Source organism: Phalangium opilio, unplaced genomic scaffold, assembly GCF_054372755.1.
Source record: "Phalangium opilio isolate 3A_F unplaced genomic scaffold, DU_Popi_V2 ptg000092l_1, whole genome shotgun sequence".
Taxonomy (NCBI): domain Eukaryota; kingdom Metazoa; phylum Arthropoda; class Arachnida; order Opiliones; family Phalangiidae; genus Phalangium; species Phalangium opilio.
Genome location: NW_028324197.1, coordinates 1,944,358 through 1,970,868, shown reverse-complemented (window position 1 = coordinate 1,970,868; position 26,511 = coordinate 1,944,358). Strand labels below are relative to the sequence as shown.

At 35.3% G+C, this 26,511-nt stretch overlaps 12 non-coding genes across 12 annotated transcripts; all 12 read left to right on the top strand.

The window, feature by feature from the left end:
* Positions 1–181: 181 nt before the first annotated feature.
* Positions 182–254, top strand: TRNAT-CGU (transfer RNA threonine (anticodon CGU)). Its single transcript has one exon. It is a non-coding gene; the product is annotated as a tRNA-Thr (tRNA).
* A 133-nt stretch (positions 255–387) lies between these two features.
* TRNAT-CGU (transfer RNA threonine (anticodon CGU)) lies at positions 388–460 on the top strand. The gene has a single exon. It is a non-coding gene; the product is annotated as a tRNA-Thr (tRNA).
* Positions 461–626: 166 nt separating this feature from the next.
* TRNAT-AGU (transfer RNA threonine (anticodon AGU)) lies at positions 627–699 on the top strand. The gene has a single exon. It is a non-coding gene; the product is annotated as a tRNA-Thr (tRNA).
* Positions 700–832: 133 nt separating this feature from the next.
* TRNAT-CGU (transfer RNA threonine (anticodon CGU)) lies at positions 833–905 on the top strand. Its single transcript has one exon. It is a non-coding gene; the product is annotated as a tRNA-Thr (tRNA).
* Positions 906–1,311: 406 nt separating this feature from the next.
* Positions 1,312–1,384, top strand: TRNAT-CGU (transfer RNA threonine (anticodon CGU)). Its single transcript has one exon. It is a non-coding gene; the product is annotated as a tRNA-Thr (tRNA).
* Positions 1,385–1,960: 576 nt separating this feature from the next.
* Positions 1,961–2,033, top strand: TRNAT-UGU (transfer RNA threonine (anticodon UGU)). The gene has a single exon. It is a non-coding gene; the product is annotated as a tRNA-Thr (tRNA).
* A 405-nt stretch (positions 2,034–2,438) lies between these two features.
* Positions 2,439–2,513, top strand: TRNAT-CGU (transfer RNA threonine (anticodon CGU)). The gene has a single exon. It is a non-coding gene; the product is annotated as a tRNA-Thr (tRNA).
* A 574-nt stretch (positions 2,514–3,087) lies between these two features.
* On the top strand, positions 3,088–3,160 carry TRNAT-AGU (transfer RNA threonine (anticodon AGU)). Its single transcript has one exon. It is a non-coding gene; the product is annotated as a tRNA-Thr (tRNA).
* Positions 3,161–3,293: 133 nt separating this feature from the next.
* On the top strand, positions 3,294–3,366 carry TRNAT-UGU (transfer RNA threonine (anticodon UGU)). Its single transcript has one exon. It is a non-coding gene; the product is annotated as a tRNA-Thr (tRNA).
* A 2,156-nt stretch (positions 3,367–5,522) lies between these two features.
* On the top strand, positions 5,523–5,595 carry TRNAT-CGU (transfer RNA threonine (anticodon CGU)). The gene has a single exon. It is a non-coding gene; the product is annotated as a tRNA-Thr (tRNA).
* Positions 5,596–6,651: 1,056 nt separating this feature from the next.
* On the top strand, positions 6,652–6,724 carry TRNAT-CGU (transfer RNA threonine (anticodon CGU)). The gene has a single exon. It is a non-coding gene; the product is annotated as a tRNA-Thr (tRNA).
* A 167-nt stretch (positions 6,725–6,891) lies between these two features.
* On the top strand, positions 6,892–6,964 carry TRNAT-AGU (transfer RNA threonine (anticodon AGU)). Its single transcript has one exon. It is a non-coding gene; the product is annotated as a tRNA-Thr (tRNA).
* Positions 6,965–26,511: the final 19,547 nt, after the last annotated feature.

Genomic DNA, 26,511 nt, shown 5'->3' with positions numbered 1-26,511 from the left:
TTCTCGTCGGAGCCTCGCTGTTATATTAATTGAACTAGATTTCGAAGCTACTAAATTTTGAAAAATTAAAAATAATAGTTGATTTAGATATGCATTTCCGCAAACAATAGGGTAAAAGTTCCGATGAGATAATTTAGTTAATTTCCTGAAATATTCTGCATTCATATCGCTTCAAAGCAAGGGCTCCGTGGCTTAGTGGTTAAAGCGCCTGTCTCGTAAACAGGAGATCATGAGATCGATTCTCGTCGGAGCCTCGCTGTTATGTTACTTGAACGAGATTTCGTAGCTATTAAATTTTGAAAAATTAAAACAATAGGGTAAAAATTCCGATGAGTTAATTAAGTTAAATTACTGGAATATTCAGCATTCATGTCGCTTCAAAGCAAGGGCTCCGTGGCTTAGTGGTTAAAGCGCCTGTCTCGTAAACAGGAGATCATGAGATCGATTCTCGTCGGAGCCTCGCTGTTATGTTACTTGAACTAGATTTCGTAGCTATTAAATTTTGAAAAATTAAAAATAATAGTTGATTTAAATAAGCATATATGCAAACAATAGGGTAACAGTTCCGATGAGATAATTTAGTTAGTTTACTCAAAAATTCAGCATTCATGTCGCTTCAAAGCAAGGGTTCCGTGGCTTAGTGGTTAAAGCGCCTGTCTAGTAAACAGGAGATCATGAGTTCGATTCTCGTCGGAGCCTCGCTGTTATTTTACTTGATCTGGATTTCGTAGCTATTAAAATATGAAAAGTTAAAACAATAGTGTAAAAATTCCGATGAGTTAGTTTAGTTAAATTACTGGAATATTCAGCATTCATGTCGCTTCAAAGCAAGGGCTCCGTAGCTTAGTGGTTAAACCGCCTGTCTCGTAAACAGGAGATCATGAGTTCGATTCTCGTCGGAGCCTCGCTGTTATATTACTTGAACTAGATTTCGTAGCTATGAAATTTTGAAAAAATTAAAAATAATAGTTGATTTAGATATTCATTTATGCAAACAATAGGGTAACAGTTCCGATGAGATAATTTATTTAGTTACTGGAATATTCAGAATTCATATCGCTTCAAAGCAAGGGCTCCGTGGCGTTGTGGTTAAAGCGACTGTCTAGTAAACAGGAGATTATGAGTTCGATTCTCGTTGGAGCCTTGCTGTTATGTTACTTGAACTAGATTTCGTAGCTATCAAATTTTGAAAAAATTAAAAATAATAGTTGATTTAGATATGCATTTATGCAAACAATAGGGTAAAAGTTCCGATGAGATAATTTAGTTAATTTACTGAAATATTCTGCATTCATATCACTTCAAAGCAAGGGCTCCGTGGCTTAGTGGTTAAAGCGCCTGTCTCGTAAACAGGAGATCATGAGATCGATTCTCGTCGGTGCCTCGCTGTTATGTTACTTGAACGAGATTTCGTAGCCATTAAATTTTGAAAAATTAAAACAATAGGGTAAAAATTCCGATGAGTTAATTTAGTTAAATTACTGGAATATTCAGCATTCATGTCGCTTCAAAGCAAGGGCTCCGTGGCGTAGTGGTTAAAGCGGCTGTCTTGTAAACAGGAGATCACGAGTTCGATTCTCGTCGGAGCCTCGCTGTTTTGTTACTTGAACTAGATTTCGTAGCTAATAAATTTTGAAAAATTAAAAATAATAGTTGATTTAGATTTGCATTTTTGCAAAAAATAGGGTAAAAGTTCCGATGAGATAATTTAGTTAAATTATTGGAATATTCTGCATTCATGTCGCTCAAGCAAGGGCTCCGTGGCTTAGTGGTTAAAGCGCCTGTATAGTAATCAGGAGATCATGAGATCGATTCTCGTCGGAGCCTCGCTGTTATGTTTTTTGAACTAGATTTCGTAGCTATATAATTTTGAAAAATTAATATAATAGGGCAAAAGTTCCGATGAGATAATTTAGTTAATTTACTGAAATATTCTGCATTCATATCGCTCCAATGCAAGGGCTCCGTGGCTTAGTGGTTAAAGCGCCTGTCTTGTAAACAGGAGATCGAGAGTTCGGTTCTCGTCGGAGCCTCGCTGTTATATTAATTGAACTAGATTTCGAAGCTATTAAATTTTGAAAAATTAAAAATAATAGTTGATTTAGATATGCATATATGCAAACAATAGTGTAAAAGTTCCGATGAGATAATTTAGTTAATTTACTGGAATATTCAGAATTCATATCGCTTCAAAGCAAGGGCTCCGTGGCGTAGTGGTTAAAGCGACTGTCTTGTAAACAGGAGATCAAGAGTTCGATTCTCGTCGGAACCTCGCTGTTATATTAATTGAACTAGATTTCGAAGCTATTAAATTTAGAAAAATTAAAAATAATAGTTGATTTAGATATGCATATATGCAAACAATAGTGTAAAAGTTCCCATGAGATAATTTAGTTAATTTACTGAAATATTCTGCATTCATATCGCTTCAAAGCAAGGGCTCCGTGGCTTAGTGGTTAAAGCGCCTGTCTCGTAAACAGGAGATCATGAGATCGATTCTCGTCGGAGCGTCGCTGTTATGTTACTTGAACTAGATATCGTAGCTATTAAATTTTGAAAAATTAAAAATAATAGTTGATTTAAATATGCATATATGCAAAAAATAGGGTAACAGTTCCGATGAGATAATTTAGTTAGTTTACTGAAAAATTCAGCATTCATGTCGCTTCAAAGCAAGGGCTCCGTGGCTTAGTGGTTAAAGCGCTGTCTAGTAAACAGGAGATCATGAGTTCGATTCTCGTCGGAGCCTTGCTGTTATTTTACTTGATCTAGATTTCGTAGCTATTAAATTTTGAAAAATTAAAACAATAGGGTAAAAATTCCGATGAGTTAATTTAGTAAAGTTACTGGAATATTCAGCATTCATTTCGCTTCAAAGAAGGGTTCCGTGGGTTAGTGGTTAAAGCGGCTGTCTTGTAAACAGGAGATCATGAGTTCGATTCTCGTCGGAGCCTCGCTGTTTTGTTACTTGAACTAGATTTCGTAGCTAATAAATTTTGAAAAATTAAAACAATAGTGTAAAAATTCCGATGAGATAATTTAGTTAAATTATTGGAATATTCTGCATTCATGTCGCTTCAAAGCAAGGGCGCCGTGGCTTAGTGGTTAAAGCGCCTGTCTAGTAATCAGGAGATCATGAGTTCGATTCTCGTCGGAGCCTCGCTTTTATATTACTTGATCCAGATTTCGTAGCTATTAAAATTTGAAAAGTTAAAACAATAGTGTAAAAATTCCGATGAGTTAATTTAGTTAAATTACTGGAATATTCAGCATTCATTTCGCTTCAAAGCAAGGGCTCCGTGGGTTAGTGGTTAAAGCGCCTGTCTTGTAAACAGGAGATCATGAGTTCAATTCTCGTCGGAGCCTCGCTGTTATATTACTTGAACTAGATTTCGAAGCTATTAAATTTTGAAAAATTAAAAATAATAGTTGATTTAGATATGCATTTATGCAAACAATTCTAGAGGGCCGGTAGGCCCTACTAGATAAGAACCCACACCCTCCCGTAATGTTAAAGAAATAATTCACAGATTTTAGGCTTAGCGTCCCATAGAAAAAGCATGGGATTTTTGGTGGTCCACTCCATCGAATAACTCAGAAACTACTGCGAAGTTAAGGTTCATAACACTTTTGAATTATCAAGCAACTATTAAATGTTGAACGTCTGAAGTTTGATTAAGAACAATTAAGTCTAAGTATATTATTTTAAATAATTTATAAATCATGGTTAAACCGTTAAATATATTACACTGTTTGCATAGGATAACGCGCCTGCCTATGAAGCAGAAGATTGCAGGTTCGAGTCCTGGCAAGCTCGTTGATTATTTTTACAGATCTTTTATTCAACTTAAATGAAATAATTCTATAAATACAATGTTTAGATAATTTTTTGCAAGGAAGTACGGGCTTGTGGCGTAATGGATAACGCGTTTGCATTCGAGGCAAAACATTGCAGGTTCGAGTCTTGGAAAGCTCGTTGTCCATTTTTGATGAAGAATCTTAGTATTTACAAGGGAAAATTCTTAAGTAACAAATTTTCAATGAAATGTGCGCGTGCTGGCGCGTGGTTTAGACATAACTTTTTTTTAAATCTATACAGAAATGTCAACTAAACTTAATTGAGTCACTAACCGCCTTTTCATAAGAAATAAGTTACTACCCACCTATCTATGGTGAATTAATTTACCACCCGCCTACCAATTGTGAATTAATTTACCACTTCCCTGCCAAATGATTTTAAATTTTAATCTTTCCCATAAAATAATGAGAGGCACTTGGAGTGAGCCAATATGCTCATGAACATCTTACTGGAACATCGAATTAGTGACGTTTGACAATCATATAATTATTTTTATAATATATTAATACAAATTAAGGCTGAAGGAACAGATATTATATAAAAAAGACTTGGTTTGCCCAAGCCTTAAAAACAAAACGATAAGAGTTTTTCCAGTTGTCTGAAGCGCAGATATTATTTTTTTCTATTGAATTTTAAAGACAATCCGTATTTTACTACTCTTTAGAATTTATTTCAATCACCTGATTTTACTGCTAATGGATTAGTTTCCTCTAAATTAATTGAAATAAAAAATTACTTATCTCAGATTTTTCAACAACAACTCCATTTTCCTGAAACATTTTATCATGCATTTATTATGTTGAGGGATATTGTGTAAATTTAATCAAATTAACACTTTCTTTTTTAATTTCGGAGAATTTTCATTTCAAAAAGTTTTAAACACATCAAGTTTTCATGATGTTGTCAACTAAACAGCAACTCAACCAACACTTCTAAAATCTTCCCCACAAGTACTGATATACACAGTTCAATAATTGTGACTGTGCCTAAAGAAGAAACGAACCCCTTCATCAAATATAAGAAAGGTGATAACAGCCCCCTTTGTATTCGAAAAGACCGCATATAATACATTATTAATGAGAGTATTATTTGAAAATTAAAGTACGTTCTCCCTTGAAAAGAAAAAAATTCACGATAAAATGTTTCACGAAATGGAATCGTTCTTGAAAAATCTGAGATAAGTAATTTTTTATTTCAATTAATTTATAGGAAACTAATCCATTAGCAGTAAAATCAGGTGATTGAATTAAATTCTAAAGAGTAGTAAAATACGGATTGTCTTTAAAATTCAATAGAAAAAAAAATATCTGCGCTTCAGACAACTGGAAAAACTCTTATCGTTTTGTTTTTAAGGCTTGGGCAAACCAAGTCTTTTTTATATAATAGTGTAAAAGTTCCCATGAGATAATTTAGTTAATTTACTGAAATATTCAGCATTCATATCGCTTTAAAGCAAGGACTACGTGGCTTATTGGTTAAAGCGCCTGTCAAGTAAACAGGTGATCATGAGGTCGATTCTCGTTGGAGCCTCGCTGTTATGTTACTTGATCTCGATTTCGTAGCTATTAAATTTTGAAAAATTAAAACAATAGGGTAAAAATTCCGATGAGTTAATTTAGTTAAATTACTGGAATATTCAGCATTCATGACGCTTCAAAGCAAGGGCTCCGTGGCTTAGTGGTTAAAGCGCCTGTCTCGTAAACAGGAGATCATGAGTTCGATTCTCGTCGTAGCCTCGCTGTTTTGTTACTTGAACTAGATTTCGTAGCTAATAAATTTTGAAAAATTAAAAATAATAGTTGATTTAGATATGCATTTATGCAAACAATAGGGTAAAAGTTCGGATGAGATAATTTAGTTAATTTACTGGAATATTCAGAATTCATATCGCTTCAAAGCAAGGGCTCCGTGGCCTAGTGGTTAAAGCGACTGTCTAGTAAACAGGAGAGCATGAGTTCCATTCTCGTTGGAGCCTTGCTGTTATGTTACTTCATCTAGATTTCGTAGCTATTAAATTTTGAAAAATTAAAACAATAGGGTAAAAATTCCGATGAGTTAATTTAGTTAAATAACTGGTTTATTCAGCATTCATGTCGCTTCAAAGTAAGAGCTCCGTGGCTTAGTGGTTGAAGCGCCTGTCTAGTAAACGGGAGATCATGAGTTCGATTCTCGTCGGAGCCTCGCTGTTATGTTACTTGAACTAGATTTCGTAGCTTTTAAATTTTGAAAAATTAAAAATAATAGTTGATTTAGATATGCATATATGCAAACAATAGTGTAAAAGTTCCGATGAGATAATTTAGTTAATTTACTGAAATATTCAGCATTCATATCGCTTCAAAGCAAGGGCTCCGTGGCTTAGAGGTTGAAGCGCCTGTCTAGTAAACAGGAGATCATGAGTTCGATTCTCGTCGGAGCCTCGCTGTTATGTTACTTGAACTAGACTTCGTAGCTATTAAATTTTGAAAAATTAAAAATAATAGTTGATTTAGATATGCATTTATGCAAACAATAGGGTAACAGTTACGATGAGATAATTTAGTTAATTTACTGGAATATTCAGAATTCATATCGCTTCAAAGCAATGGCTCCGTGGCTTAGTAGTTAAAGCGACTGTATAGTAAACAGGAGAGAATGAGTTCCATTCTCGTTGGAGCATTGCTGTTATGTTACTTCATCTAGATTGCTTAGCTATTAAATTTTGAAAAATTAAAACAATAGGGTAAAAATTCCGATGAGTTAATTTAGTTAAATAACTGGAATATTCAGCATTCATGTCGCTTCAAAGCAAGGGCTCCGTGGCTTAGTGGTTAAAGCGTCTGTCTCGTAAACAGGAGATCATGAGTTCGATTCTCGTCGGAGCCTCGCTGTTATATTACTTGAACTAGATTTCGTAGATATAATATTTTGAAAAAATTAAAAATAATAGTTGATTTAGATATGCATTTATGCAAACAATAGGGTAAAAGTTCCGATGAGATAATTTAGTTAATTTACTGAAATATTCAGCATACATATCGCTTCAAAGCAAGGGCTCCGTGGCTTAGTGGTTAAAGCGCCTGTCTAGTAAACAGGAGATCATGAGTTCGATTCTCGTCAGAGCCTCGCTTTTATGTTACTTGAACTAGATTTCGTAGCTATATAATTTTGAAAAATTAAAATCTCAACAAAAACATCTCTGTAAAAATATGCCAAGTTGTTTGGCCGTAAAAAGAAGTGAGATCTTAAATACGGCCAAGTTATTATCTCCAGGTGAACCAACATTTTATTCGACTTAAAACTTCTCAAGAATGTTTTCTGACTTGACCATTAGCATTTCAAGGATTCGTTTAATTCCGGATATGGATCGTAATTAAAATATTAAATCAAATTGGTTAAATATTCTTGATAAGCCTTTGTGGTTAAACTTGTAACTTCCGTTCTTAACCTTCACGGGCGCAAAGAAGAAGGATGCAAGTTTGGAATGCTAATGGCCAAGTCTGAAAAACATTCTTGAGAAGTTTTAAGTCGAATAAAATGTTGGTTCACCTGGAGATAATAACTTGGCCGTATTTTAGATCTCACTTCTTTTTACGGCCAAACAACTTGGCATATTTTTACAGAGATGTTTTTGTTGAGATTTAACTCCTTTTTTTACGTGCATGTACTTGTAGATGAAGTGAAAAAAACATTTGTACTTTTAGATTTTTATTTGTTCTTTTATTTGGCTTTTCCTTTTTCAACTTTTTTGCATTCAACTTTCTTTTTTTTTCTCAGGCTGTGATACTTTTGTTAACCGTATTTCTATTCGAAGAACACTATACTGTGGCAAGTAACACTTTTAATCAACAGAACAGATTTAAGAAAAACTACATGAATCAAAACACGCTTAGAACCATTTCAGACGAAATGACAAGTTGGGAAAACCAAAATATTACCTCTCCGAGTCAAGAGGTCTACTACTACAAAGTTATTTACCTAGATATGGAATTATATCTCTTTTTTGTAGTAAAATTTACGAAATATTGAAGCAGTATTCCAAGCATAGCGAATATACAGTAAAGCAGACGACATTTTACATCCAATAAGGATAAATCTTGGACGCATGGAAATCAGTTAATGGCAAAAAGAACAGGAAATGCAGTCTACGCTTCAGCTGTTTACCCTATATTCTGATAGCTACATTCACAACTGGTTAGCAGTGTAAACACTATCGTCTCGTCTCACCTCAACAATATTCTTAGTTTGCCAACATGAGTGTTAACGTTAAATATTACCAAAGCTAAATTGTAGCTAGACGCACTGATAGTCAATGCGCACCATAAAGAGAATAAAAACTCTGTAGCTTGGCCCTACTAATCTAATTGCCACCATGATCTTTTCTTCTATTATAAACTCTTAACCTGATTATTTAAGAGTGTATTTAACTTTCGGCGCACTCTGAACCGTTCATGTCTCTTCATTTCAGACACGAAAATCAAAACCCAAAGTTTACTTCACCTCAGGCCTCAATTATTTACTCTATATTTCACTAAGCCTATTGCGAGTAATACTAGATATACCCGCCGGAGTCTTGATCTTAGCTTTCTTCATGAAATTACTAAGCCAAGGATTATTCTATATACAGATGTAGTATAGCTTAAGTAATATATAAACAGCCATTTCAAATAATAATATTAAAACAAATCTTTGGAATATAAAAATGAAACAGAACTTTAAAGCTACAAAAGCACTAAATGCGTCATAATTACGAAAAATATTTCACCATATTCACTTTATATTAAGGATAAAGGGAATATTATGGTTCTGTAGGATTTCTTTACACATCAAAACAAAACGAACTTCTAACGCAGCGCACTGCGGCACTAGTGTAATAACGAACGGACACACACAGACAATAACATAGACTGCTTTTTAACTCTTTCCGTATTAATTTTGAATTGAGAAACAAGATTATCTTAAATATTAAAATAAATATAATTAATATTTAATATTTTCTTCGTTAGTTATTCGCCTTATTGAACGTTACATCGTTTTAAAAAAGAACAATTAAACATTCTTGAGAGACTTGACTAATATTGGCGTTTGAAATGAAGCATACGCCGGTTGCTTCGCCTTACTAAAATAGGTAGTATATAAGGGTTTCGAATCGCAGCTATGGATAAGAACAGTGCAATTGCGTGAACCTTTGGTGGAAGCCCCACCTTAGGGAGGCCGGACGTTTCTCGTAACCCTGGCCGGTCGCCGCGTATGTCTTAACCTTAAGGATGATGATGCAGTAGAAGCCAGGTGTGCAGACTGGTGTCCATGTGGGATGGACAAAAACAAGGACCAGAAGATGGTGGTGTGTAGAAACCAGTGTGTACAGACTGGTGTCCATGTGGGATGGACAAAGACTAGAAGATGGTGGGGATTAGAAGCCAGTGTTTACAGACTGGTGTTCCATGTGGGATGTACAAAGACCACAAAATGGTGGTGTGTAGAAGCCAGTGTGTACAGACTGGTGTTCATAAGGCATGGAAAAAGAGCCAAAATGATGGTGGAGTATAGAAGCCAGTGGGTAAAGACTGGTGTCCATATGAGATGGACAAATGGCCAGAGGATGGTGGTGTTAGACAGGTAGTGGATAATAGCTATGGTAAGTGGAATACAATTTTCCAAATTTCCGGGAACTGTAAATGCGGTCCGGAATTTGGGAAAACGTTTGCTCCGATTTGAAAACTGCGAACGCGGTCCCCTGGGGTGTAAGTCAATAACAACAGACAGACACACACACAAACACACCACCACACACGTCCAGTATAATACCTCTCCATGACGTCTTCGTCACTCAAAGAGGTAAAAATATAATGGGAATGATATATACAGGTGGGAAACCTTCGCTGGCGTCCAGTCGAGATACTTCCCCTTACGCATTGGTGTTATGCAGTGAAATTTTAAGGGATTTACAGGCGCTATTGGGATCAGTTCACTTCAGTTCAACTTAATATCAAAGGTTTCAGTTTTGATGTAGAGAAATGAAATGCATAAGTGTAATCAATGACGGATTTTAATTTAATTAGGAAAGAAAAGATGCCACTTGCTGAAACTAAATAGCCCAAATTGAAGTTAATCAAACATTTCCAAATTTAAACATTAAACTCTTCAAATTCATTTTTAATAACAAAGCATTAAATTAAATGTTCAAAATGTTTTCCGTCGACATTGACACATTGCTGACAACGGAATTCCCAGTTTTCTCTTTCGCGAGGTAACATCTCGGGAAAAACGAGAGCAGCTGCTTGCTGAATTCGGTCTCGAAGGCTATCAAGTGTTGGTGGCTCAGTGGCGTACACAAGGCTTTGTACATACTCCCAAAAGAAAAAATCCGCCGGCGGTAAATCAGGCGAACGAGGTGGCCAAGCCGAATTCCGCGTCTAGCCAATCCCGATAAACACGTGCAAAATACGGTGGTGCACCATCGTGCTGGTACCAGACCCGTTTTCGTTCTGCTAAGGGAAGATCGTCAAGGGAATCGGACACTACGGTGTTTTAGAGATCAACGTAACGATCTGCATTTATATGCTCTTCGAGAAAAACAGGTCCAATTACCCGATCACCTAACAATCCACAACAAACGTTTATCCTCCAGTTTTTTTGGTGATGATTCGCCCTTAGCCAATGGGGATTTTCCCTCGCCCAGTAGTGCATGTTGTGGCGGTTAACTGTACCGTCCCGGTAAAACGTACACTCATCACTCGTAAGTACGTGTTTTAGGAAATTTCCATCAACTTCAAATTGGTCCGGCAAAACTCTACGCGTGGTCCAAAGACTTGTGGTTTAAGATGTTGGTGAAGATGAATTTTGTAAGGGTGAAATCCTTCACCACGAAGAACGTTTAAGACCGATGTATGAGAACAATTTAAATTCCGCTCCGATTGCCGTGAACTGGTGTGGAGATTGTCTACGATACGCCTTATTACTTCGTTTCGTCTGCCCGCCCCGTGTCCACCTCCTTGTACAACTGGCGGATGATGTTGATGTCGCACTGGTGCATTACGTCGAATCACCATGCCTCTTTCAAGAAATCGGGTTATTGCGTTTAAAATTACTCGATGCCCCGGATGAGGTCGGTTCGGAAACCTTTCTGCAAACGTCCTAGCAGCTAACCTTGCGTTTCTCTGACACTCTCCGTAAATGAAAAACATTTCAAGGTAATCCTCAAAACTGTTCAAATCAATTTCATCCATGTTTTACCAGATGTAAGCTAGAAAACGGACTACTTTCTTCAATTAGAAACATTTAACCTTTGTTTCGCAGTCTACGTCATGCACAACAAAATTCTTATTTTTTGCAACAATAAAAAACCAAGACAGTAATTAGGGAATTTAAATGGGGTAAATATAGACTTGAAATGGGGTAAATAAGGACTTGAAATGAGGTAAATAGGGGTTTTGCAATAGTGTAAATAGGGCTTGAAATGAGGTAAATATAGACTTGAAATGGGGTAAATATAGACTTGAAATGGGGTAAATATAGACTTGAAATGGGGTAAATACGAGGGGTCGGACGTTTAGGAAAAAGACTACGGGATTTCGAAATCCAATTTGATTTCGTCGATTTCATTTGATTTCACCGGATTTTGTTTGATTTCGTCGGATTTTGTTTGATTTCAGAATTCGATAAAATCCAATAGATTTCATCGAATTTTGAGATTTTTCCCGTGATTCCATCGGATTTTGCTATTTTTACCGTGATTTCGACTGATTTTGCGATATTTCCCTTGATTTCGTTGGATTTTGAGGTTTTCCCCGTAATTTCGTCGGATAATGTGATTTCTTTTGACTTTGGATTTCGTGAATTTTGTAATGGATTTCACGATTTCTTTACTGATTTTGTGATTTCGCTTCTGATTTCGTGATTTTTTTTACTGATTTTGTGATTTCGTTGCTGATTTCGGATTTTTTTATTTGATTTCGAAATCAGCATTGATTTCGGATTTCTTAAAATAGATTTCACGGGTAGCGTACGGGATTTCATGAATAACCGACCCCGAGGGGTCGGACGTCTAGGAAAATGTGTACGGGATTTCGAAATACAATTTGATTTCGTCGGATTTCATTTGATTTCACCGGATTTCGTTTGATTTCGTCGGATTTTGTTTGATTTCAGATTTCGATAAAATCCAATGTATTTCATCGAATTTTGAGATTTTTCCCGTGATTCCGTCGGATTTTGCTATTTTTACCGTGATTTCGACTGATTTTGCGATATTTCCCTTGATTTCGTTGGATTTTGAGATTTTTGCCTCGTAATTTCGTCGCATTTTGTGATTTCTTTTGATTTTGGATTTCGTGAATTCTGTAATGGATTTCACGATTTCTTTACTGATTTTGTGATTTCGCTTCTGATTTCGTGATTTCTTTGTTGATTTTGAGATTTTTTTACTGATTTTATGATTTCTTTACTGATTTTGTGATTTCGTTGCTGATTTCGGATTTTTTTATTTGATTTCGAAATCAGCATTGATTTCGGATTTCTTAAATTGGATTTCACGAGTAGCGTAAGGGATTTCATGAATGACCGACCCCTCGGGTAAATATGTACTTGAAATGAGGTAAATAGGGTTTTGCAATGGTGTAAATGGGTGATTGAAATGGGGTAAATATAGACTAGGAATGGCGTAATTAAGGACTTAAAATGGCGTAAATAGGGGTTTGCAATGGTGTAAGTTTTTTTAAAAAATTAGCTCCATTTTCAATTTCACACCCTTTAATGGTATAATCGAAGGTGTTATTTTAATCCATTTAGATATAATTTGAGCACCTTTTATCGAACGATGTTTTTTGAATCCTTTTTTCATTTTCGCTAATGGTGTTAATAAAATATCGCACTATTTTCATACCATTTAAACACCTTGTCAAGGTGTACAAATAGTGCAAAATGAATTTTACACCACTACTACACTATTTAGGTACCTTAATTTAGAGTGCATAGCTCCATTTTCCCATTATTTCACCATCTTTTATATGGGCCTAGCGAAGGTGTTATTTTATATCAGTTGCGCGCCTTTTCGAGGATGAGGTTTTTTCAGCCCATTTTACACCTTCTATTTAAGCGAATGGTGTTCAAAACGTAACTCTATTTTAGCATTATTTCAACACCTTTTATATGGGCCTCTCGAAGGTGTTATTTTATATCGTTTCGGTATCATTTTTGCGCCTTTTAATGAATGAGGATTTTTCAACCCATTTTTACACCGTTTATTTAAACGAATGGTGTTTAAAAATATCGCACTATTTTCGTACTATTTCAGCACCTTGTCAAGGTGTACAAATAGTACACATTGTTTTAACACCATTATGGCACTATTTAGACACCACAATTTTTTACAGTGTATTTATCAAAATAAGTATTTTTATCTAGTATTTATACAACTACTTGGTAAAGATTTTTAGAGTATATTCGTATAGATGATAAAGGTACTCAATATTAGTTTCAATCTAAAAATTTGTGTGTTTTATATTGTTTCTTTAACACTTCGCTAATGAAAATTCATCATTTAATTTACTTTATCATACTAATTTTAATTAAGTATATCAGCATTTGTGTGTGTCTGTTTCATTGTAAGCCGTTAAGCTTAACTTAACTTAACCGTTAACCCTCGTATTATTCACATTTACTATTCGGTCTATACAAGTCTCAAGGAGACTTCTGTGACAATGCAAAACAAATAACCACAAACAGGCTTTCCTCTGTCACAAACGACTATGTAGGTTCTAACTAAAAATTACCCAAATCCAATATGAATACCACTAAGTTCAACCGCTTTAAGGTAGCAAGTCATTTACAGTATAACGATACCTGACATGATATTAGCCCTCAGGCTTGTAAGTACGAGCCGAAATAATAAATAAATTATATAATTATATTAAGTATATCAGCATACATTAAGAAACCTCATGCTCGCAAAGTGTAATTATTTATGATTTTACTTCACCTGTCTGGTATGTGCCAAATTCCGGCTTTTATTTAACTGAAATTTACATAAATAAATAGCAAATGCTTTTATATCTTAATAAAACATGACTTTCTTAACATAATTTGTCTATTTTTATGCCATCTCTTTTAAAAATACAGAAAATGCAACATAAATTTACCGCCTTTTTGGAATTATTTTGAGTTTGTGTTTCTCCGTTAGCCGCTAGGTGGCCAACGTCTTGTTTTCCCTATAGCATATAAAATGGGTTAATAGCGTAAAATTGGCATCCAAAAAGCGCGTGTTTCTCTTTCGATAAGTGTGTCTAGGCTTATTATAGTATTCAAATGTCTATGGTACTTTACGGCAACCGTAACTTCACCCTTGATATCGAGAGGATGTTCGGTGTACGCTGATAGATGCTTGGGTCCTTGGTTGAGAGGCTCTGATATTTGTAATTCGGAATAACGTGTTTCTGATATAATGGTATATTCTGAGCCCGTGTCGATTTGAAATGACATCGTTGTATCGTTGATTAGAAGTGATACGTTCAAAGGTGGAGAAGGTTTCACCTGTCGGGTTCTCTGGTTGCGTTGTGATCGATGCTGATCTTCTATGTTGAATATGATATATTCCGGTAAGTACTTGGGCGCGTTATTTTCGGATGGATCCTGGTGTACGTTAGCTTCCTGGTCGTTGTCACTATCTCGAATGTTGTCCGGGTCAGTTAATGTTTCTTGCCCGGACGGTCTTGGTTGTCGCCAGTTTCGACTCTCTGTTCTTACTCGCCGACGACAGGCTTTTTCCAGGTAACCTTTTGCTCCGCAGCCTCGAAATGAGTATGCTGAAGGGTAACGCAATTGCGGGTTTTCTTATCATTTATTGTGAATCAATACCCTAAATTTCCAAAGTTGTTAAAGAGGCATACGCTTGAATTCAAAGATCAACAATAGCTATGTTTAAAATGATTTCAGGAATAAAGTTTTTTAAAGCGATTTAGCTAGAATTAAGGTAAATTAATGACGATTATTTATTTTTTTAAGAAAAACCTCATAACTAGCATCACTCCCTTGATATGCATTAAATATGGTGTCAAAATATGATGAATAGGTGATCTACTTTAAATTTCGGTTTTTACACTACACTTAAGTGGCAGTATAGTAAATTGAATGAAAATAATATACTTGGGATTGAAATCCAAGGATAATACACTGGCATAAAATTCAGCGCTCAGAACACTGGAATAATAAGTTGAAAACTAAAATCAGGGTCAGATTCCCAAAATATCGTTCAAAATCCCAAAATGCGGGTCAAATTTCCAAATTTACAATCAAAATCCTAAAATCCTGGTCAAAATTCCAAATTCCTAATTAAAATCCTGGTCAAAATTCCAAATTCCTAATTGAAATCCTGGTCAAAATTTCCAATTCCCAATCAAAATCCTAAAATCCTGGTCAAAGTTCCAAATTCCGACTCAAAATCCTAAAATCCTAAAATCCAGGTCAAAATTCTATATTCCTAAAATCCAGGTCAAAATTCTATATTCCTAAAATCCAGGTCAAAATTCTAAAAATCCTAATTAAAATCCTAAAATCCTAAAATCCTGGTCGAAATTTCCAATTCCCAATCAAAATCCTAAAATCCTGGTCAAAGTTCCAAATTCCCACTCAAAATCCTAAAATCCAGGTCAAAATTCTAAAATCCTGAAATTCGGGTCAAAATTTCAAAATCAATTTGAAAATCCCAAAATCCTGAAATCCCGTACACAAAATCGCTCCATGTCCGGCCCCTCGGTTACGAAGGAATCTATATTCCAACGTTAACTGCGTTCTATGAGAGCACGATACCAAAATAGGTGATTAGTCATAGGTGTCATCTAACCTTGAAGGCAAAATCGGCGTATGTCTCGCGAATTCCCCTCGTGCTAATAAAAAACATGGTGGTCAAGTTAAACATTTTTGACCCCCATTAACTGTTAACGATAGAATAAAATTGCCCAATATTGTGAAATAATGTCAACATGTTTTTTAATTTATAAGATAACAAAACTATTATAAACCTACACGGTGTCCCCCATATCACCCAATATCATTTGTCCCAATCAGAAGAATTTAATCCAAATCATATATTCCTGATTCACCCAAAATGTATTTCTCCCAATTCCCGTTTGCCACAAAAGGCGATAACACAGGAATTTGGCACAAAAAACATACCCGTTTTATTAATTCGTATTTTCCATAAAAAAGCAATATTTTTTAATTAGTATATAAGAGACTGATGATCAGTGTAATCAGGAGTTCATAATAACCCCCCTTCGGGGGGAAGTACGAAACTGGCCATAGAGGTAATGGCCAAAATCGAAAACAACAAGATTTTGTCGTTGCGCATAGAAAGGACTAGCCTGTTGATGGACTTACAACTTTACAGTAGATTGTAGTGGTATCTATGCTCCTTGGTTTTCGTTCCAAAACTTCCGCTGGCTGGGATCTCCGTCGTTAAGAAAAATGGCGACTATGGTGGACGTAGAAACACGATAGAATTCTTATATTAAAGTTACTGGGAATAAATTTGTCCATACCGTTTTAATTTAACCACGGAATTCTCACTCACACATATCAAAACAAAACATTAATGACGATCGTTTAAATGTTTTGTAGAAAACTAGAAACCATCGAAAAGCCAACTTCTTAGCCAAGGCTTAATTTCCACCCCGCCGACAGACACAGACGCGAGCTATTTTCGCTGCCAAAATCACAAGATAAAAATTGTGCTAAAGCGGTAGTGTGGAAGTTAATGCGCGTGGGCGCTAAAAATTGTGGTAACTATTTCTTTGGGAGTTGAGCGGTGTATGAATCCGCTGAGCTTTACGGCGAAACTTGGTTGTTATGGGCTTTTTAACCAGTTTCGTACTTCCCCTTATTATGAACTCCTGGTGTAATTTATTAAATATCAGGGGTAAATAACGAAAGGAGTTAGAGACGCAAGCTTCCGTAGTGTAGAATACAGTGGGACTTTCAAACGTAGACACAGAAAAGAGAAAACGCCTCGGTCGCGCCGTCTATAAATCAAAATAAGTATGATATTTTCCAACCAATAGCGTGGCAGCAAAGTTTCGAAAGGCATGCTGGGATATTGATTTTCTCCTGTCTGCTAGTATTCGTCTGCTAGTGTTCGTCTGCTTACGACTGAGTGACAATTAGGGTTAGAGTAAAGTTTATTCATTAAGGTGCACTTGAATTAGAAACATGCATTCTTAAAGTTGGTAAATTCCTTATTCGATAATGAAATGGAATTAAATGTCGTTTTTGCATCCTTCAATACAGTTTTAGTTGTTTTAATTTCTTTAGTCACAGATACAGTCGATGATCCTGATCCCACAGTTCCCACTCGCACTGACTCGGAAAAAGCCCTAAGCCTTGGCTCACTGGGCCGACTCTGTAACAGCGCACTTACGGCAAAACAAGTTTGAACACATTTTGAGGATTTCCCCGGCTTCAAATTGCAAGTTATTGACTTATCTTTCTTCTTTATATCGCGATTGAATATAATAATTATATTGCGTTGATTTATGAGACGACTTCACAACATCAACACCCGCCATTTTACTTTACCCAGAATACCTGGCGGCGCGAGATTTTAAGACAAAACTTTCAAGGTTCTGGTCTTATTTACAATACAGTTCCAAAGATGGCACTACGTTAGTTGCAAATTCTATGACGTTTCAAGGTCCCACTGTATTCTACACTACGGAAGCTAGCGTCTCTAACTCCTTTCGTTATTTACCCCTGTAAATATGGAAGTCGAATGGCTGAAAACTTCGAAAGGAAAATATGCCCCCGTAATTCTGAGTTAGGATTAGGCAGGTTAGGTTTGGTTAAGGTTAAGGTTAGGTTAAGTTAGGTTAGGAGGCCGTCTCTTCGTCTTTGGAGCGGTTATACACTTCAATTATATTAAAACGGCTTAAAGTATTTTCATGATGAATATAACATTAAACGCCACTATTTGGTTAAGTTAGGTTAGTAATATTTTATTAATCTTTTAACAATGTTACACCTTTTCCAAAATATTGATGTTTAGCTTCATTAACTTCTCACATAATATGCTTTTTCCAAAACATTACTGTTATGTTATGTTAGGTTAGGTTTGGTTTGGTTAGGAGGACGTCTCTTCCTCTTTGGAGCGGTTATACACTTCAAGTAAGTGTATCCCTTATGCAATGAAAAAATAAATAAATAAAACCATCAAATTCTACTCTATTTGAGTCTTTTTGGGTTTGCAATATTGGGTTAATTGGAATAGGAGAACTGGGAATTGGGTTGTTTGAGGTTTGGGTAAATGGGAATTGGGTGTTTTAAATTGGGTGAAATGGGGGTAACCGTCTACACAATCATCCCTCGTTATCAATAAAAAGGGGGAAGAGACTGTAAAACATCGCTCCCCTTTTAGAGTGGCAGCCATTTTGGACAGCATACTGACTGTATATTCTCTCTGTTTGAATAATTTACCTTTTGTTGACAAGATTCAAAGCCTCTATATATTTCAGAGAAGATAAATGGTATAGTTAAGCCTTGGTAAGGTACTTCGTGGAACCAAAATGAAATTCACCAAACTCCTTGGCAAATGAAGGCACATACTTTTTCGCAGTTTCTATTTCTTGAACCATTGGGAGAAAATCTCCAAACATTACAGCCTTGCCTTGAAAGAGGTTTTCAGTAAAATCTTTATTTTCATTATGCAAACTTCTTTGACATAGTTTATGAATATTTTCTTCGTTTTTCTAAACGTTTAAAATTAAACCATAACAAATTATCTGATAACCCAAAGCGGTAATATCAAATTGAGCCGAATTCTCATTGGACAGAAATCGTGTTCAACCGAAATGTAGCAGATCATCGGAATGGCCGATTCCAAACAAGTATTTTTTTACCCATTGTCCATTGATCTGAATGGGGAATATTAAATTTCAAATCAAAGGGATTTATCCCCAGTTGCAAAAACTTGTCGGGCCGACCGCAAATCTGATCAATCGGCCCGATAGAGTTTGTTTTTAGTCGGCTTGATTAAGGCCGCTTGATTCCTATGGAGTGCACATTGGCTACTCATTGACTTGGTCATGTGTTATGGACCGACAGTCCGATAACTATATCAGGCCCGATTAATGCATTAAACCGATCACGCGGATATCTGATTGTGATCCGAACAGATTCTTCAGTTATCGGTTACAAAGTTGAGAGCCATTTTCTGTTCAGATCAGATGCCTTTTTCAGGTTCGCATTCGGATCACATCATATCTGAGATAACAAGAAGACTCAAGGAATGGGCTCATAATAGTACCCACACCGTACCGTACTTAACAGGCGTACAGAAAATTTGTACGAATAGCCCCTCGATGCGCTACCTTTAACTGTGATAGTATGATTACCCGTAATCCTAACTTCTGTGCTGAAATGATTACCCGTACAGAAAATTTGATTGAATAGCCCCTGGATGCCCAACACTTAAAAATAATTACCCGTAATCCTTACTTCAATAAATATATTTATATTTTAATTATTAAATCCCGGGGACACAAGCTATTATATACTTGCATTTGCTTTTAAAATTCGTCAGTAGTTCAGGGCAAATACATGTAACTTCTGGGATCGTAATAAACACCGCCTAAATATAACGTCAGTGTATAGTTGCTTTTGCTTTCAAAATTCCCCTCGATTTCTTTGAATGTTGAAAAAGGGGCGCTGGATGAAAGCGAAAAAATCTTATTGTTGACGGCTGACAGAAATGGAAGGAAGAGAAGGAAACGAACAAGAAAATCCTTCGTAAAACAGACAAGGAGAACTTATTTAACGCAATTAAGACCATTTCCTTATAGCAAAGAGAAATGAACACAGAACCAGTATTTTTCTTTAGCCAAGAAAGTTGAAGAGAGTGAACAGGCACGCGTTGGGCTGCTCCACTTTTTAAGGATTCCACTCGCTCAAGGGAGCGTAGTGTTGTCAAGATTTCCTTTGCATGTATTTCCTTTCCATTGGTTCCCCATAATACGTAAGTCTACAACCAAGTTTCCAAGGGGAAGAAGGAGTATTTGGCATTCCGATAATTCACCGTTTTTAATTTTGTTTTCTATGCACTTTAAAGAAATTTAATAGGTTATTTAGGGTCAATTAAAATATTGCTTTAAGGTAAAATTTAGGGATGAACCGGTACCGATACCATATCGTTATCGGCACCGATACTCGGGGTTTCCCGATAGTATCGCATCGGTTGGTTTAATATGATACTAAACCGATACTCATTTAAAATACATTATATGGCGCTACATGACATTTTAGGTCTTTCAGTAATGTATTGATGGTGATAAATAGGGCTGTGCGAATACTCGAATTTTCGAATACTATTCGTTTAATTCGAATCGAGTATTCGATTCGACGAATCGAATTTGCCATTTTGACAAAAACGAGTATTCGATTCACAAAACGGTTATTCGAAAAGAAATTCGAATAACCGTTTTAAAAACGAATATAGTTCCATAAACCGAGTAATCGTTTCCTAGGTGCTAAATTCCAATAGTAAACGAGTATTTGACTGAAAATTAGTATGGTCACATAATATATAAAGCGGTTTCTTTTTTTTTTTCTTTTTGAATTTCGACGCGAATGCGCAGTTCCTGGTGTTTTGTTTTTCCCTCACGAAATACTCAGTCTTAGCACGGAGGTGTGTTGTAGAAGGAGTAGAGATTGGGCCTCTAGGGCCTAGACATTAGCGTACTAGTCATTTGGTGTTCCTCGCATAATTTTTGCGTATACCGAGCCTACAATCTCTGACGTCATTTCTCCATTCTCATAGAGAACACGCGTTTTAAAGAAGGCGTAGTTTTCTTTTTTCCCGGCTTAACTCTTAGAATATTTTCCATATTATAGTTAATATAAATAGAAAAAATAGTAAAGGCACTTTAAATAAGATTTGCAAAGGCTTGAGAAATTCCCGACACTCCGACTCGATACACTAGGGATGTCAAATACCGCCCGGTTTAACCGAAAACTGGTTTTTTTACTCTTCGGAGCACTGGTTTCTAAATTCTTAGGTTTTAATTGGTTTTTTGAAATGAAAACCGAAAACAGAATCCGTGTTTTTTCAATTCACAAAATTAAAAGTTTTAGTTTTTCGACACTTGTTACTTGCCTTCTGTTTACTTCTAGCAATCTACCACCATGGACACATATCATTTTAAAGGAACTTTCGTTCTCACTCCAAGAAAAATCTGTGGAGTAATTTTCCATTGTTATATTCTAGAATGCCAATGGAAAACGGCACTAGTTATCGCCTATTAGTACTACCTACTCGTACTAATATTCGGTCTTCGGGTCTATGTTGGAATATAGCATTTTTCAACATCTATCATAAACGGCCGGATAAAAACCGGTTTTCTGACAAACCAGTTTTTTGTCCAGTTTTTTGGAGCGGTTAAAACGGCCATTTAAATTAATCGGTTAACCAAAAACCGGTTTCAACGTCAGTGGCTCGCGGTCATCTTTCATGTTTGCAAGCGCTCGTCTAGTTACGGAGGTAGGATCAAAATGCATACCCCTTTTTATGGACAAATAAGGTCTAGCTTTATAGTAGAGGGGAAGCTACAAGTCTCTACTCGTTCTACAACACACATCCTTGTGTTCGAACTACATTTCTTTAAAAACGAATAATATTCGTTTAAACGAGTATTCGATTCGGATTTCGAATAGGAGATTTACTATTCGATTCGTATTTGATTCGGTTTGAAAAACCACTATTCGCACAGCCCTAGTGATAATACATTTCTATGAATGTAAATCGTGATTATTTCTCATTTATATAAAAAGTACATGAATTTAGTTTATCTAATAGCTAAGTTTAATAGAATTTTAAGGATAAAAGGGCCTCTAAGCATATTCTAGTTAAAAAAGACAAGCAGTGATATTATTTTGAAAATACCTCTAAACATTGTACTTAGTAGTATAATCCACGAAATTACTCTTAAAATTATTTCCTAGCATTTTTAATACATATGTAATGGCACTGTCATATACTAAAAATATTGGTATTGGTTGAAGTATCGGGTTTTTGGATCATACTGAGTAAATATCGTTATCGATCGGTATCGGTTCATGTTTGCATCGGTATCGATCGGTATCGGGTTAAGCCTGGTATCGGCCATCTCTAGTAAAATTTATACTACACTGCCCTGGGTGCGGGATTTCGGTCCAATGGTACGAACTAGTTAAAAGGAAGGAAACTTCAATTTTCAATATCATTGTATTGTGATTGTTATGTCACTTGTTTTGTTAATCTCTAGTAATTCATCACTAAGATGTAAATGCATTATATCGCGGGCTTAAATAAAACAACAAATCCTTTTAGGTTTTTTAATATATTCTCATTTTATAGTTGGAATGAAAAATTATGATTATGATAATTTACATTGAGATAGGGTTTTGTATATGGCCTTTCTGTTTGTGATAAAAAAAGTTAATTATATTAAATGACACTTACCGCAGAGCATAATTCATTATCATCCATACCACCTATGAAAACAATTATTTTCGGTTCGTTAAGAACCTCTTCAATCGTATCAAAGTACTTAATCGGTCTAGCCGAGTAGTTCGCTTTCAATGTCCCGGAAAATATGTTGGCAAAAACAATTAGGACCAATAACCAAATGCCATGGCACACTCTTAGAGCGGTAGAGTAGATTTCTGGAAAACCTGCTCGTAAACAGGTAAATGAATACTGATAAGATAGAGACGTTGAAAATCATTTAAAAAAAAATGGTTATTCAAAATGACTGGCCTATTTTTCACAATGTAGCAATTCAAATTGATATGGAATTTTTTATCATCATTGTGTAAATCGATCAGGCCCGTAGCCACGGGCTTGGGGCTCTAGGGTGCAATGTCCCCTCAAATAATATTTAACTATGTACCAAAATGTCACCTCAAAATTTTCCAATGCCCTTATCAAATTCACTTTGCCCCTGTTATGAATATTTCTATTTTGGTATACACAAATATTTAGAGCTCGGTATTATCTATCTATTGTCCACGTTATTTTATCTTTATCCATACTCAAAAATTATCCACAGAACTTGCATGTTAAATCGTATTATAATCCACAAATATGTTTATAAATAATCGGTTATCCATCAATTTGTGGTTAATGGATAGAAAATACCGAGTTCTACAAATATTTAAACTATTTAGTATTTATATTAAAATATTTTATACTTTACGGTCATTACCCTTGATCTATATCCCTGATACACTTTAGGGTTTCTTTACACGAGGTCTTTATCCTTTTGATATATCCAGGGCCGGAATTAACAAAAATTTCTTATAGGACATATTTCAAGTGAACCCCCGTTTGACTGGAAACATTTATAGGGCATTGTCCACTGGAGTGTGCAAAAATAGCATCTTCGTAGTAAAGCTATCAAAACTTTAGAAATTTTAGTGGTCAAATTGTCCAGTGACCCCCTTAGTTTTTCCATAAATTATGGTAAATTTTAAAATTTTATTGGACAATGTCCAGTGTTCTGTTCTTATTTCTGGCCCTTGATATATCCTTTATTCACTTTTTTTACTTCAACCTTTATGTGTATCCTTGATAAGCTAGAATTTTTAGCTTTATATCTTTATCCTTAAGATGTATCCCTAGTTTTGTCAGTAAGAAGCATACCAATGATTTTTTGGTAGTGGGCGTGGTTTAAGGTTTCTCGGTGCAGACAGCATAGCCCATTCGAATGTTGCGCTAACGTGTAAAATCTACTAGACTACTCAAACCATATGTAGGCAGAGTCCGTGAGCGTAGAATGGGAATGGGCTATGCAGACCTCGCGGTTTTGCTAACGGTAGTGCTAGGCCTTTGGTGAATGATTTAACTATACCTTTTCCAAAAATAGGCACGCAGTAATTGAAAATGGTCTTAGTGAAAATTTTGAACGTTTTTTGCCCATGGGGTTTCAGTCTGTTCTCCAATATTTCATCAGAGGTTAGTAAAAGCACACTGAAGACCGTCATTACCCAGAACTATTGCAATAAAAAAATATTATAATTCATCTTGATTAAAATAAATGTTTGGAATAGACAATATAATAATTTTTGAATTTCACGTTCGATTAGAACCTATAGCGTAAATCATTATTAACGGAAGTTTATGTTAAATTTTCTTCTGGAATAAGTTCCCAACAAAAGCTAGTATGCGCGGACCTTGATTAGTAACGTAAACAGTCGTGTCGCCTCTTTATTCTATGATGAAAACTAGGCGTTTCACGACTTTAACATAAATGCTATAGCTTGTTGGGACCTTCCTCTCGAAGTTGAAAGCTTGTAATTAAAGAAACACCGATAAATTCTATTTACACGTAAATGTCGGACTCTGCGATTACTTTCGTTCTTTGTTCATTCTATGAAAGCGTGTAACGATAAAATTTAGCCATTTCCCTAAAACTGATATTTTCTACCATTTCATGATCCATTTAGTCATATTCCTATAATTGTATCTTTTTCTTGGAACCTTTCTGCGCGATTCTATTGCTGGTCAAAGATCGTCAGAAAGGAACCGACAACTTTAAATTCTCAAAGGCCACGAGAATTTACAAAGCAATTACCAAGCCTTCCCAATCACGCTAAGCACCCCCCAAGTTTTTAACTGGTATTCCTCGAAACTCCTCGATCTTTATCTTAAGTGCCCCACCTGAATATTTTTACCGAGAGTTACCAAAAATACAGGTCATTGTGTATATATTGTATATGTTATAGTGTGTGTATTATGAGGCGCCGAACGCGCCATAATTATTTTTTCAAACAGTTTATAAATTTTTTCAAACAATATATAAATTTTTTTCAAACAATATATAAATTCTTTTCAAACAATTTATAAATTCTTTTCAAACAATTTATAAATTTTTTTTCAAAGAATTTATAAATTTTTTTCAAAGAATTTATAAATTTTTTTCAAACAATTTATAAATTTTTTTTTCAAACAGTTTATAAATTATTTCAAACAATATATAAATTTTTTTAAAACAATTTATAAATTTTTTTTTCAAACAATTTATAATTTTTTTTTCAAACAATTTATAACTTTTGATTTCAAACAATTTATAACTTTTGTTTTCAAACAATTTATAACTTCTGTTTTCAAACAATTTATAACTTTTGTTTTCAAATAATTTATAACTTTTGTTTTCAAATAATTTATAACTTTTGTTTTCAAACAATTTATAACTTTTTCGTAAAATTTATGAATTTTGTTTTCAAACAATCAAATTGTTTTCAAATATAGGCCTATTAAATTTCTAAATGATTTTCAAATTGAGAAATCTGAACCGCACCCTATGTATGGTTTTTACGCCGCTTTCGGTATCATCAGTTGCAGCATTCTAAATTTTGAAGCGAATAACGTGATTCTAATATATAAGGCCACTGCTCGACCGCTATATCAAACAACCACGCAGAAAGGTGAAACATATTTTTGAAAAGATTTCGACCCCACCATTGGAGTACATAAGGGGCTCCACTATTACTCATACGGAATCTGGTGCATTTCATTCCAAATATGAACCATATTATTAAAGGGGCTGTCAGACCCCCTCTTCTTTTTTACCCACCCGCTATGTTAAGCTCTATGAGGAAGATCGTCGTTTGTCCCACTGTCCGAACAGCCCCTTTAAACACAGCTAAAAATTAGGGTCAGTCTATTTCAGGGGAAAGGGATGAAACGACACACATTCCAGTATCGGGAGGATACACACAGAATAAAAATGCTGTAAAATAAAAACTATGGTAATGGCAATAGCGTATGCCATCAAGATGATGCTAATTTAATTGCACATCCTCCCTGTTTTCAATACCGTCAACAATACTGTTTTTCTATACAGTGGAACTAACAGTTTTAAGTATTAATTGTTCGTGTATTCAGGGTCGTTCTTAGCTTTTAAAATAACCGCTTCAGAGGTTGTTTTAAAGACAGTCCTAACCGTTGATTATATTGTAGGGGTCAATGAAAAACCAGCACTATATGCTGTTTTACTACCAATAAATTACAGTTTCATAAAATGTTTGCTGCTGTAAAACTAACAGCAAAATATGTGGTTTTAAACTCACTAAGCACTGTGGATTAAAAGATGGTTTGCTGTGAAAATAAAAACACATCATGCTGTTTCAAACCGCTTATAGTACACTAAAAAATAGGGTTGCTGTAAAAATAACAGCTCTTAGAACAGTTATAAAACCCGGAGCTTATTTTGATAAAGACGCTCTTTCTTGTTAAACTAAAAGCACTCAAACCTTTATTAAAAACATTAAGCTCTGTTGGTTAAGATGCAACTTGTCATTTATTTAAGACGACTAGCTGTTTTTAACATACTGTCCATTAGGGCAGATTTATACTGGTTGCTGTTATACACTCTTAGAAAATGCGGTGTGCTTTAACACCTTTAAAAGTAGTTTATATGGGTCCAAATTTGACACCATTACAGGTGTTCATTTACACCCCAGAAAGGGTTTAATAACACTTATTTGAGCAATTAGTGTCAAAGATAAGAATAAAATGGTGCAACAGAGGTTCAGTTTAACACCTTTTTAACTCTTATATCGAACTAAAAGTTAATTTTTACTCCCTTATGAGTGTTGTGCAATTCCTTAAAGGGTGCAGCATAACACCTTTCCGAGTATAAATAACGCTT